This window comes from Callithrix jacchus, chromosome 5 (genome assembly GCF_049354715.1).
Source record: "Callithrix jacchus isolate 240 chromosome 5, calJac240_pri, whole genome shotgun sequence".
In the NCBI taxonomy this organism is placed as follows: Eukaryota; Metazoa; Chordata; class Mammalia; order Primates; family Cebidae; genus Callithrix; species Callithrix jacchus.
The window spans coordinates 61346306-61359161 of NC_133506.1; positions in this window are offsets into that span (position 1 = coordinate 61346306).

Here is a 12856-nt window from a genome sequence, read left to right on the forward strand (position 1 = left end):
AGACAAGGCAAGGCAAATTCATGTAAGGAAATCCAGCCAAGGCAACTTAAGGTAAATCCAGCCAAGGACAATCCAGACAAGGCAAATCCAGGCAAGGGAAGTCAAGGAAAGGCAATCCAGGCAAGGCAAGTGCAGCCAAAGCAAGGCAAAGCAAATCTAGGCAAGGCAAATCCAGCCAAGGCAAGGCAAGGCAAACCCAGGCAAGGCAAATCCAGGCAATGCAAATTCAGCCAAGGTAAGGCAGTGCAAATCCATGCAAGGCAAATTCTTTCAAGGCAAATCCAGGCAAGGCAATTCCAGGCAACGCAAAGCAAGGCAAGGCAAATCCAGCCAAGGCAACGCAAGAAAATTCAAGCATGGCAAAGCCATTCAAAGCAAAACCAGGCAAGGCAATTTCAGGCACAGCAAGGCAATGCAAATCCAGGCAAGGCAAATTCGGGCAAGGCAATGCAAAGCAAATCTAGGCAAAATAAATATAGGCAAGGCATATCCAGGCAAAGAAAATCCACGGAAGGCAAGGCAAGTCAAATCCAGGCAAGGCAAATTTAGGTAAGGCAAACCCAGGCAAAACAAGGGAAAGCAAATCCAGGCAAGGCAAGACAAGGCAAGGCAAATCCAGGCAATTCAGATCAAGACAAGGGAAATCCAGGCAAGGCAAGGCAAAGGAAATCCAGGCAAGGCAAATGCTGGCAAGGCATGGCAAGGCAAATGCAGGCAACACAAATCCAGGCAAGGCAAATCCAGGCAAAGCAAAACCACACAAGGCATAACAACGCAAATCCAGCCAAGTCAAATCCATGATACGCCAGTCAAGGCTAATCTAGCCAAGGCAAATTTAGGCAAGGCAAGGCATGGCAAGTTCAGGCAAGGCAAGGCGAGGCAAATCTAGGCAAGTCAAGCCCTGGCAAGGGAAATCAAGGCAAATCCCAGCAAGGCAAATCCAGGCAAGGCAAGGCAATACAAATTCAGGCAAGGGACACAAGGAAAATCTAGGCAAGGCAAATCCAGGTAAGGCAATGCAAGGTACATAAAATCCAGGCAAGGCAAATACAAACAAGGCAAATCTAGGCAAGGAAAATTCAGGCAAGGCCAGTCCAGGCAAAGCACAGCAAGAAAAATCCAGGCAAATCCAGGCAAGGCAAAACAAGGTAAATTCAGGAAAGTCAAATTCACGAAAGACAAGTAAAGGCTAATCCTGCCAAGGCAATCCACGCAAGCCAAAACAAAAAAAATCCAGACAAGATAAGGCAAACAAATACAGGCAAGACAAAATCAGGCAAGGCAAGGCAAGGCAAGGCAAATCCAGGAAGGAAAATCCAGGTAAGGCAAATACAGAAAAGGCAAATCCAGGCAAAATAAATCCAGCCAATGCAAGGCAAAGGAAATCCAGGCAAGGCAAATCCAGGCAAGGCAAGGCAAGGCAAGGCAAATTCAGGCACAGCAAATCCAGCCAAGGCAAGGCAAGGGAAATCCACGCAAGGCAAATCCACGGAAAGCAAATCCACGCAAGGAAAATCCAGGCAAGGCAAATGCAGACAATGCAAGGCAAAGCAAATACAGGAAACACAATTTCAGGCAAAAGAAGGCAAGTCAAATCCAGGAAAGGCAAATCCAGGCAATACATATCCAGGTAAGACAAATCCACGCAAGGCAAAACAAAGAAAAGCCAGGCAAGGCAAGGAAAAGCAAACCCAGTCAAGGGAAACTCAGGCAAGACAAATCCAGGCAAGGCAGATTCATCCAATGCAAAACAAAGAAAATCCAGGGAAGGCAAGTCAAGGCAAAACAAGTCAAGGCAAATCCCAGCAAGTCAAATCCAGGCAAAGGAAAACAATGCAAATTCAGGCAAGGCAAGGTAAAAAAAATCCAGGCAAGGCAAATAGAAACAAAGCAAATCTCGGCAAGGAAAATCCCAGCAAGGTAAATTCTGGCAAAACAAGGCAAGGAAAATCCATGTAAGGCAAATCAAGGAAATCCAGGCAATGCAAATCCAGGCAGAACAAGGCAAGACAAGACAAAACAAAGCAAGGCAAGGCAAATCCAGGCAAGGCAAATCCCGGAAAGGCAAATTTAGGCAAATCAAGGCAAGCAAGTCCATACAATTCAAATCCAGGCAAGGCAAGTCAAGGCAAGGCATGGCAAATCCAGGCAAGCAACGCAAGGCAAATCCAGGCAAAGCAAAGCAAGTCAAATCCAGGCAAGGCAAAAACAGAAAAGGCAAATCCAGGCAAGGCAAGTCCAGTCACGACAAGGAAAAGGAAATGCAGGGAAGGCAAATTCAGGCAAGGCAAGGTAAGGCAAAGGAAGAAAAGGCAAATCAAGGAAAGGCCTATCCAGGAAAGTTAAATCCACGAATAATATGAGTCAAGGCAAATCCCGACGAGGGAAGTCCAGGCAAGGAAAGGGAAGGCAACGCAAATTCAGGCAAAGCAAGCAAGGCAAATTTATGCAAAGCAAGGCAAGACAAATTTAGGCAAGGCAAATCAAAGCAAGGCAAATCCAGGCAAGGAAAGGCAAGAAAAATCCAGCAAGGCAATTACAGGCAAGGAAATCCAAGAAAATCCAGGCAAGGCAAATGCAGACAAAGCAAATCCAGGCTAGGCAAGGCAAAACAAGGCAAATCCAGACAATGCAATTGCACCCAAGGCAAGGCAAGTCAAATAAAGGCAAGGGATATCCAGACAAAGCAAGGCAGGGCAAATCAAGGCAAGTAAAAGCAAGAAAAATCCAGGCAAGGCAAGGCAAATCCAGGCAAGCAAAGGCAAGAAAAATCCAGGCAAGGCAAATATAGGCAAGGAAAAATCAGGAAAGGAAAATCCAGGCAAGGAAAATTCAGGCGAGGCAAGGCAAGGTAAATCCAGGCAAGGCAAGTAAACGAAAAGCAAGTCAAAGTAAATCCAGGCAAGACAAGGGAAGGCAAGGCAGATCTAGGCAAGGCAAATTGAGCCAAGACAAGGCAACGCAAATCCAGAAAAGGGAAACCAAGGCAAAACAAGGCAAGGCAAATCCAGGCAAGGCAAGACAAGACCAGACAAATCCAGGCAAGGCAAATCCAGCCCAGGCTAGGCAAGGCAAATCCAGGCAAAAAAAAATTAGGCAAAAAAAAATTCAGGCAAGGCAAGGCAAAGCAAATACAGGCAAGGCAATTAAAGGCAAGGCATAGCAAGGCAAATCCATTTTAGGCAAATCCAGGCAAGGCAAGGCAAATCCAGCCAAGACAAGGCAAGACAAATATAGGCAAGGCAAATTCAGGCAAAGCAAAGCAAGGCTAGGCAAATCCAGGCAAGGCAAATACAGCCAAGGCAAGGCAAGGCAAATCCAGGCAAGGCAAATCCAGTCAAGGCAAAGTAAGGCAAATCCAAGCAAGGCAAAGTCAGCGAAAACAAGGAAAGGCAAATCCAAGCAAGGCAATTCAAGGCAAGGCAAATCAAAACACGGCAAGGCAAGGCAAGGCAATGCAAATCCAGACAAGGCAAATCCAACCGAAGCAACGTCAGGCAAATTCAAGCATAGCAAATCCAGGCTAAGGAAATTCAGGCAAGGCAATTCCAGGCACGGAAAGGCAATGCAAATCGAGGGAAGGCGAAATCAGGCAAGTCAAATTCAGGCAAGGCAAATCCACGAAAGGCAAAAGAGGGTAAATCCAGAAATGGCAAGGCAAAGCAAATCCAGGCAAGGCAAATTCAGTCAAGGCAACCCAAGGCAAATAAAGAAAGGCAAATAAAGGCAAAACAAGGCAAAAGAAATTGAGACGAAGCAAATCCACCCAAGACAAGGCAAGGTAAATCCAGGCAAAACAAATCCAGGCAAGGCAAAGAAAGGCAAATCTAGGCAAGGCCAATGCAGTCAAGGGAAGTCATGGCAAATGCAGGCAAGGCAAGACGAATTCAGGCAAGGCAAATCCTGGCAAGGAAAGGCAAGACAAATCTAGGCAAGGAAAATCCAGTCAAGGCAAGGCAAGGCAAATCTATGTAAGGCAAATCCAGGCAAGGCAAATCCAGGCAATACAAGGCAAATGCAGGCAAGTCTAAGCAAGGCAAATCTAGGAAAAGCAAATACAGACAAGGCAAGGCAAGGCAAATTCGGCCAAGGCAAATACAGTCAAGGCAATGCAAATCCTGGCAAGACAAGGCAAGTCATATTTAGGTAAGGCAAATACAGGGAAGGCAAGGCAAGGCAAATCTAGGGAAGGCAAGGTAAGGCTAATTCAGCAAAGAGGAATCCAGGTAAGGCAAAGCAAATCCAGGCAAGGCGAGGGAAGGCAAATATAGGCAGGGCACATTTAATGATAACAAGGCAAGTCAACTCTGGCCCAGGCAAATCTAGGCAAGGCAAGGCAAGGCAAGGCAAGTTCAGAAAAGGCAAATCCAGGCAAAGCAAGGAAAGACAAGTTTAGGCAAGGAAAATCCAGGCAAGGCAAGGCAAGGCAAGGCAAATCCAGGCAAGGCAAGGCAAGGCAAATCCAGGCAAGGCAAGGGAAGTCAAATTCACACAAGGAAAATCAGGCGAGGCAAGGCAAGGCAAGGCAAGGCAAATCTAGGCAAGGCACGGCAAGGCAAATACAGGCGAAACCAATCTAGGCAATGCAAGGCAAGGCAAATCCAGGCAAGGCACAACAAGGCAAACCCAGGCAAGGGTAATCCAGGCACAGCAATGCAAAGCAAATCCCGGCAAGGCAAGACAAGTGAAATCCAGGCAAGACAATACAAGGTAAATTTAGGCAAGGCAAATCAAGAAAGGCAAGGACAGAGAAATACAGGCTAGGCAATTCCAGACCCAGTGAGGCAAGGCAAATCCAGGCAAGACAAAGAAAAACAATTCCATGCAAGGCAAATCCAGGCATTTCAAGGCAAGGCAAATTTAGGCAAGTCAAGGCAAGGTAAATCCAGGCAAGGCAATTCAAAGCAAATAAAAGGAAGGCAAATCAAGACAAAACAAGGTAAGGGAAACCGAGTCAAGGAAAATCCACGCAAGGCAAGACAAGGTAAATCCATGCAAGGCAAATCGAGGCAATGCAAATGCAGGCAGGGCAAGGAAAGGAAAATGCAGTCATGGAAATTTCAGGCAAGACAAGGCAAGGCAAATTGAGGCAATTTCCAGGCAAGGCAAAGCAAGGCAAATCCAGTCAACACAAATGCAGGCAAGGCAAAGAAAGGCAAATTCAGTCAACGCAAGGCAAGGCAAATCCAGACAAAGGAAAACAAGGCAAATTTAGGCAAGGCAAATCCAGGCAAATGAGAGCAAGGCAAATATAGGCAGGGCACATTCAGGGATAACACGGCATGGCAACTTTGGCCCAGGCAAATCCAGGCAAGGCAAATCCAGAAAAGACAAATCCAGGCAAAGCAGAGAAGTGCAAACCCAGGCAAGGCAAGGAAAGGCAAATCCAGGCAAGGCAAATCCAGGCAAGGTAAATCCAGGCAAGGCAAATAAAGGGAAGAAAAATCTAGGCAAAACATGGCAATGGAAATTGAGGCAAGGCAAATCTATTCAAGGCAAGGCAAGGAAAAACCAAGAGGGGCAAGGCAAGGCAAGACAAATCCAGAAGATAAAAATTCAGGCAAGGATATGCAAGACAAATCTAGATAAGGAAAATTCAGGCAAGGAAGGACAAGGCAAATCTAGTTGAGGCAAATTCAGGCAAGGCAAAGAAAGGCAAATCCAGGCAAGACAAATCCAGGCAAGGGAAGGGAAGGCAAATCCAAGCGAGGAAAATCCAGGCAAAACAAGGCAAGACAAATCCAGGCCAGCAAATCCAGTCAAGGAAAGGCAAGACAAATATAGTCAAGTGAATTCCTGGCAAGGAAAGGCAAGGCAAATCTAGGTAAAGCAAATCCAGACTAGACAAAAAAAGGCACATCTTGGCAAGGCAAATAAAAACAATGCAATGCAGAACAAATGCAGGGAAGTCTAGGACAGGCAAGCCCAGGGAAGGCAAATCCAGACAAGCAAGGCCAGGCAAATACAGCCTAGCCAATCCAGGAAAGGCAAGGCAAATCCAGGAAAGGCAAGGGAAGGCAAATTCAGGAAAGACAAATACAGGCCAGGCAAGGCAAGGCAAATCGAAGCGAGGTAAATTCTGGAAAAACAAGGTAAGGCAAATACAAGCAAGGCAAGGCAAGGCAAATTTATGCAGGGAAATAGAATGCAAATTTAAGCAGGGATCATCCAGGCAAGGCAAAGCACGGCCACCCTGGCAAGACAAATCCAGGTAAGGCAAGGCAAGGCAAATACAGGCAAAGCAAGGGGAGAAATATCCAGGCAATTCAATTCAAGGCAAATCTAGGCAAGGCAAAACAAAGCAAATCGAGGCAAAAAGAAACCAGAGAAGGCAAGGCAAGGCCAATCCTGGCAAGGCACATCCAGTAAAGGCAATGCAAGGCAAATGCAGGAAGGCAAATCTTGGAAATGCCAGGCAAGGCAAATACAGGCAAGGCAAATCCATGCAAGGCAATGCAAGGCAAATCCAGGCAAAGCAAGGCAAGGCAAATTTAGGCAATTCAAGTCAAGGCAAATCCAGGCAAGGCCAAACAAAGCAAATCCAGGCAAAAAGAAACCAGGGAAGGCAAGGCAAGGCACATCAAGTAAAGGCAATTCAAGGCAAATGCAGGCAAGGAAAATTTTGGAAAAGCAAGGCAAGGCAAATACAAGCAAGGCAAATCCATGCAAGTCAAGACAAGGCAAATCCAGGGAAGGCAAATCCTGGCAAGGCAAAACAAGTCAAATCCAGGCAAGGCACATCCAGTAAAGGTAATGCAAGGCAAATGCAGGAAGGCAAATCTTGGAAATGCCAGGCAAGGCAAATACAGGCAAGGCAAATCCATGCAAGGCAATGCAAGGCAAATCCAGGCAAAGCAAGGCAAGGCAAATTTAGGCAATTCAAGTCAAGGCAAATCTAGGCAAGGCAAATCCAGGCAAGGCCAAACAAATCAAATCCAGGCAAAAAGAAACCAGGGAAGGCAAGGCAAGGCACATCAAGTAAAGGCAATTCAAGGCAAATGCAGGCAAGGCAAATTTTGGAAAAGCAAGGCAAGGCAAATACAAGCAAGGCAAATCCATGCAACGCAAGACAAGGCAAATCCAGGGAAGGCAAATCCTGGCAAGGCAAAACAAGTCAAATCCAGGCAAGGAAATCCAGGCATAGCAATGCAAAGCAAATGCAGGCAAGGCAAATCTTGGAAACGCAAGGCAAGGCAAATACAAGCAAGGCAAATCCATGCAAGGCAAGGTAAGGCATATCCCGGCAAGGCAAATCCAGGCAAGGTAAAACAGAAATCCAAACAAAATAAACCAGGGAAGACAAAGCAAGGCCAATTCAGGCAAGGAACATCCCGTAAAGGCAATGCAAGGCAAATGCAGGCAAGGCAAATCTTGGAAACGCAAGGCAAGGCAAATACAGGCAAGGCAAATCCATGCAAGGCAAGGCAAGGCAAATATAGGGAAGGCAAATGCAGGCAAGGCAAGGCAAGGCAAGGCAAATTGAGACATAGCAAATAAGTCAAGAAAAGGCAACACAAATATTGGCAAGGCAAATCCAAGCATGGCAAGTCAAGACAAATCCAGGCAAGGCAAATCCAGGCAAAATAAGACAGGGCTAATCCAGGCAAGGCCAGGAAAGGCAAAAAAAGGGAAAACAAATCCGGGCAAAACAAGGCAAGACAAATGCAGGCAAGGCAAACCCAGGCAAGGAAAATCCTGGCAAGGCAAGGCAAATCTAGTCAAGGTAAATCATGGTAAGGCAAGGAAAGGCAAGTCCAAGAAAGGCAAATCCAGGCAAGGCTAAGCAAGGCAAATCCAGGCAAATAAAGAAAAAGCAAATCCAGAAAAGGCAAACCCAGAAATGGCAAGGCATGGATAATCCAGGCAAGGCAAGGCAAGGCAAATCAGGGCAAAGCTAATCCAGGCAAGACAATGCAAGAAAAATCCAGGCAAGGGAAATACATGCAAGACAAAGCAAGCCAAATCCAGGCAAGGCAAATCCACGCAAGGGAAGGCAAGGAAAATCTACGCAGTGCAAATTCAGGTAAGGAAAGGCACGGCAATTTCTGGCAAGGCAAGTCCATGCAAGGCAAGGCAATGCAAATCCAGGAAAGGCAAATCCAGGCAAGGAAAGGCAAGGAAAGGCAAATCCAGGCAAGGGAAATTTAAGAAAGGCAATGCAAGGCAAATCCAGGCACAGCAAGTCAAAGCAAATCTAGGCAAGAAAAATCCAGGTAAGGTAAGGCAACGGAAATTCAGGAAAGGTAAGCAAGGCATACTCAGGCAAGGTAAATCCAGGCAAAGCAAAGCAAGGCGAATACAGGCAAGGCAAATAATTGCAAGGGAAGGAAAGGCAAATCCAGGCAATGAAAATCCAGGCAAGGCAATGCAAGGCAAATTCAGGCAAGGCAATTTCAGAATAGGCCAGACAAGACAAATACAGGCAAGGCAAGGCGAGGCAAACCAAGGCAAGGGAAATCCAGGCAAGTCAAATCCAGACAGGTCAGGGCAAGACAATTCAGGCAAGGCAAATCCAGGCAAAACAAGGCAAGGCAAATCCTGGCAAGGCAAATCCAGGCAATGAAAGGCAAGGCAAATCCAGACAAGGCAAATTCAGGCAAGGCATGGCATGTTAATGCAAATCCAGGCAAGGGAAATCCAGGAAAGGCAAATTCAGGCAAGGCAAGGCAAGGCAAATCAAGGCAAGGCAAGGCAAATGCAGGCAAGGCAAATTTGGGAAAGGCAAGGCAAGGTAAAAACAGGCAAGGCAAATCCAGGCAAGGCAAACCCTGGCAAGGCAAAACAAGGCAAATCCAAGCAAGGCAAATCGAGGCATGGCAATGCAAAGCAAATCCAGGTAAGGAAAAACAGGGCAAATCCAGCCAACGCAAATCCTGGCAAGGCAAGACAAGTCAACTCCAGGCAAGGCAAGACAAGGCAAATTTTGGCAAGGCAAATCAAGGAAGGCAAGGCAAGGCAAATCCAGGAAAGACAATTCCAGGCCAGGCAAGGCAAGGCAAATCAGGCAATACAAAGAAAGGCAAATCTACTAAAGGCAATTCCAGGCAAGGCAAGGCAAGGCAAATCTAGGCAAAAGAATTCCAGGAAATAGAAATTCCCTTCCAGGAAAGGCATGGAAAAACAATTCCAAGGAAGACACATCCAGGCAAGGCAAGGAATGTCAAATCCAGGCACGTGAAATCCAGGCAAGAAAAGGAAAGAAAACTTTAGGAAAAGTAAATCCAGGCAAAGCAAGGCAAGGCAAGTCAAGTTCACACAAAGCAAATAAGGCAAGGCAATTCAAGGCAAATTTAGGCAAGGCAAGGCAAGGCAAATTTATGCAAGTCAAATGAAGGAAAGCAAGGCAAGGCAAATTTTGCCAAGGAAATTCCAGGCATGGCAAGGCAAGGCAAATCCAGGCAGGGCAAATCCAGGCAGGGCAAAGCAAGGCAAGGCAAATACAGGCTAAGTAAGGCAACGCAAATTCAGGCAAGGTAAATTCAGGCACCACAAGTCAAGGCAAAAGAAGGAAAGACAAATTTAGGCAAAACAAGGTCAGTAAAATAGAGGAAAGGCAAATCCATGCAAGGCAAGGAAAGGCAAATCCAGGCAAGGACAGGGAAGACAAATCCCGAAAATGCAAATTCAGGCAAGAACAGGCAAGACAAATCTAGGAAAGGGAAATCCAGGCAAAAAAAATGGCAAGGCAAAGCCAAAATAGACAAATGGGACCTAATGAAACTCCACAGCTTCTGCACGGCAAAAGAAACAGTCACTAGAGTGGATCGGCAACCAACAGAATGGGAAAAAAATTTCGCAGTCTACCCATCTGACAAAGGGCTGATATCCAGAATTTACAAACAACTCAAGCAGATTTACAGGAAAAAAACAAACAAGCCCATTCAAAAGTGGGCAAAGGATATGAACAGATACTTTACGAAAGAAGACATATATGAGGCCAACAATCATATGAAAAAATGCTCATCGTCACTGGTCATCAGAGAGATGCAAATCAAAACCACATTGAGATACCATCTCACGCCAGTTAGAATGGCGATCATTAAAAAATCTGGAGACAACAGATGCTGGAGAGGATGTGGAGAAAAAGGAACACTTTTACACTGTTGGTGGGAGTGTAAATTAGTTCAACCATTGTGGAAGACAGTGTGGCGATTCCTCAAGGCCTTAGAAATAGAAATTCCATTTGACCCAGCAATTCCATTACTGGGTATATATCCAAAAGACTATAAATCGTTCTACTATAAGGACACATGTACACGAATGTTCATTGCAGCACTGTTTACAATAGCAAAGACCTGGAATCAACCCAAATGCCCATTGATAATAGACTGGATTGGAAAAATGTGGCACATATACACCATGGAATATTATGCAGCAATCAGAAATGATGAGTTCGTGTCGTTTGTAGGGACATGGATGAATCTGGAAAACATCATCCTCAGCAAACTGACACAAGAACAGAAAATGAAACACCGCATATTCTCCCTCATAGGTGGGTGATGAAAAATGAGAACACATGGACACAGAAAGGGGAGTACTAAACACTGGGGTCTATTGGGGGGAAAAGGGGAGGGCCAGTGGGAGGGGGAGGTGGGGAGGGATAGCCTGGGGAGAAATGCCAAATGTGGGTGAAGGGGAGAAGAAAAGCAAAGCACACTGCCATGTGTGTACCTATGCAACTGTCTTGCATGCTCTGCTCATGTACCCCAAAACCTATAATCCAATAAAAAATTAAAAAAAAAAATGACAAGGCAAATCTAGGTAAGGCAAATCAAGGCAAGGCTAATCCAGGCAAGGGAAGGCAAGGCAAATCCATGCAGGAAACATCCAGGCAAGGCACGGCAAGACAAATCCAGGCCCGGGAAATACAGGAAAAGAAAGGCAAGACAAATCTAGGCAAGGAAAATACAGGCAAGGAAAGGCAAGACAAATCCAGTCAAGGGAAATCCAGGCAAGAAAAGGCAAGGCAAATCTAGGTAAGTCAAATCTATGCAAGACAAAGAAAGGCTAATCCAGGCAAGGCAAATCCAGTCAAGGCAAGGCAAGGCATGTGCAGGCAAGTCTAGGAAAGGCAAATCCAGAAAAGTCAAATCCAGACAAGGCAATTCAAGCCAAATCTAGCCAAGGCAATTCCAGGCAAAGTAAGGCAAATACAGGAAAGACAAGGCAAGTCAAATTCAGGTAAAACAAATCCAGGCAAGGCAAATCCAGGGAAAGCAAGGTAGGGCAAATTCAGGAAAGAAAAATTCAGGCAAGGCAACGCAAGGCAAATCCAGGCAAGGCAAGGAAAGACAAATTCAGGCAAGGCAAATCCAGGCAAGTCAAGGCAAGGCAAATCCAGGAAAAACAAGAAAAGGCAAATCCAGGTGAGGCAATAGAAGGCAAGTTTAGGCAGTGTTCATCCAGGCAAAACAAAGCATGGCCACTCTGTTCAAGGAAAATCCAGGAAAGGCAAGGCGATGCAAATGCAGGCAAAGCAAATCTAGGCAAGGCATGGTAAGGCAAATACAGGCAAAACAAATTCAGGCAATGCAAGGTAAGATAAATCCAGAAAGTTGAAAAAAGGCAAATCTAGGTAAGGCAAATCGAGGCATGGCAAAGAAAGGCAAGTCCAGCCAAAGCAATTCCAAGGAAGGCAAGGTAAGAATAATTCAAAAAAGACAAATCAAGGCAAGGGAATGCAAGGCAAATCCAAGCAAGACAATGAAGGCAAATTCAGGCAAGGAAAGGCAAGCAAATCCAGCCAAGGCAAAACCAGGCAAAGCAAAGCAAGGCAAAGCAAGGCAAGGAAAATCCAGGCAAGGCAAAGCCAGGCAAAGCAAAGCCAGGCAAGTAAAGGATAGGCAAATCCAAGATAACAAAGGCAAGGCAAATCCTGGCAAGGCAAAACCAGGCTAGGCAAGGCAAGGCTAATCCAGGTAAGGCAAATCCAGGAAAGGCAATGAAAGGCAAATCCAGGCAAGGCAAAGCAAGGCAAATTCAGGCAAGGCAAATACTGGCAAGGCAAGGCATGAAAAATCCTGGCAAGGCAAATTTAGGCAAGGCAAGGCAAGGCAAATCCAGGCAACGTCAATCCAGGCAAAAAAAGGCAAGGCAAATATAGGCAAGGCCAATCCAGGCAAGGCAAATCTAAGGAAGGGAAGGCAAGACAAATTTAGGCAAGGCAAAACCAGGCAAGGCAAAGCAAGGCAAATCCAGGCAAGGTAAGAAAAAACAAACACAGGCAAGGGAAATCCATGCAAGACAAGGCAAGGCAAACAAAAAGAAGGCTAAAAATGGGAGCACAAATACAGGCCAAACAAGGCAAGGCATATTCAGGCAAGGCCATGCAAAGCAAATCCACGTAAGGCAAATCCACGAAAGATAGGCAAGACAAATAAAGAAAAGGCAAATCTAGGCAAGACAAGTAAAGGCAAATATAAAAAATACATATACAGGCTAAACAAAGCAAGACAAATCCAGGCATGGCAAGGCAAGTCAATTCCATACAAGGCAACCCAAGAAAAATCCAGGCAAGGCACACCAGGCAAGGCAAGGCAAGGCAAATACAGAAAAGGCAAATCTAGGTGAAACAAAGCAATGCAAATAAAGGCAAGGCAATTCCAGACAAGGCAAGGCAAGGCCAATCCAGGCAAGGCAAATCAAGGCAAGTCAAGGAAAAACAAATTTAGGCAAAGCAAATCCAGGCTAGACAAGGCAAGGCAAATACAGGCAAGGAAATCCTGGAAAGAAAACACGAGGCAAACCAAGCCAAGGCAAATCCAGGCATGGCAATGCAAAGCAAATCCAGGCAAGGCAAGGCAAGGCAAGGCAAATCGAGGCAATGCAAATACAGGCAAGACAAAGCAAGGCAAAT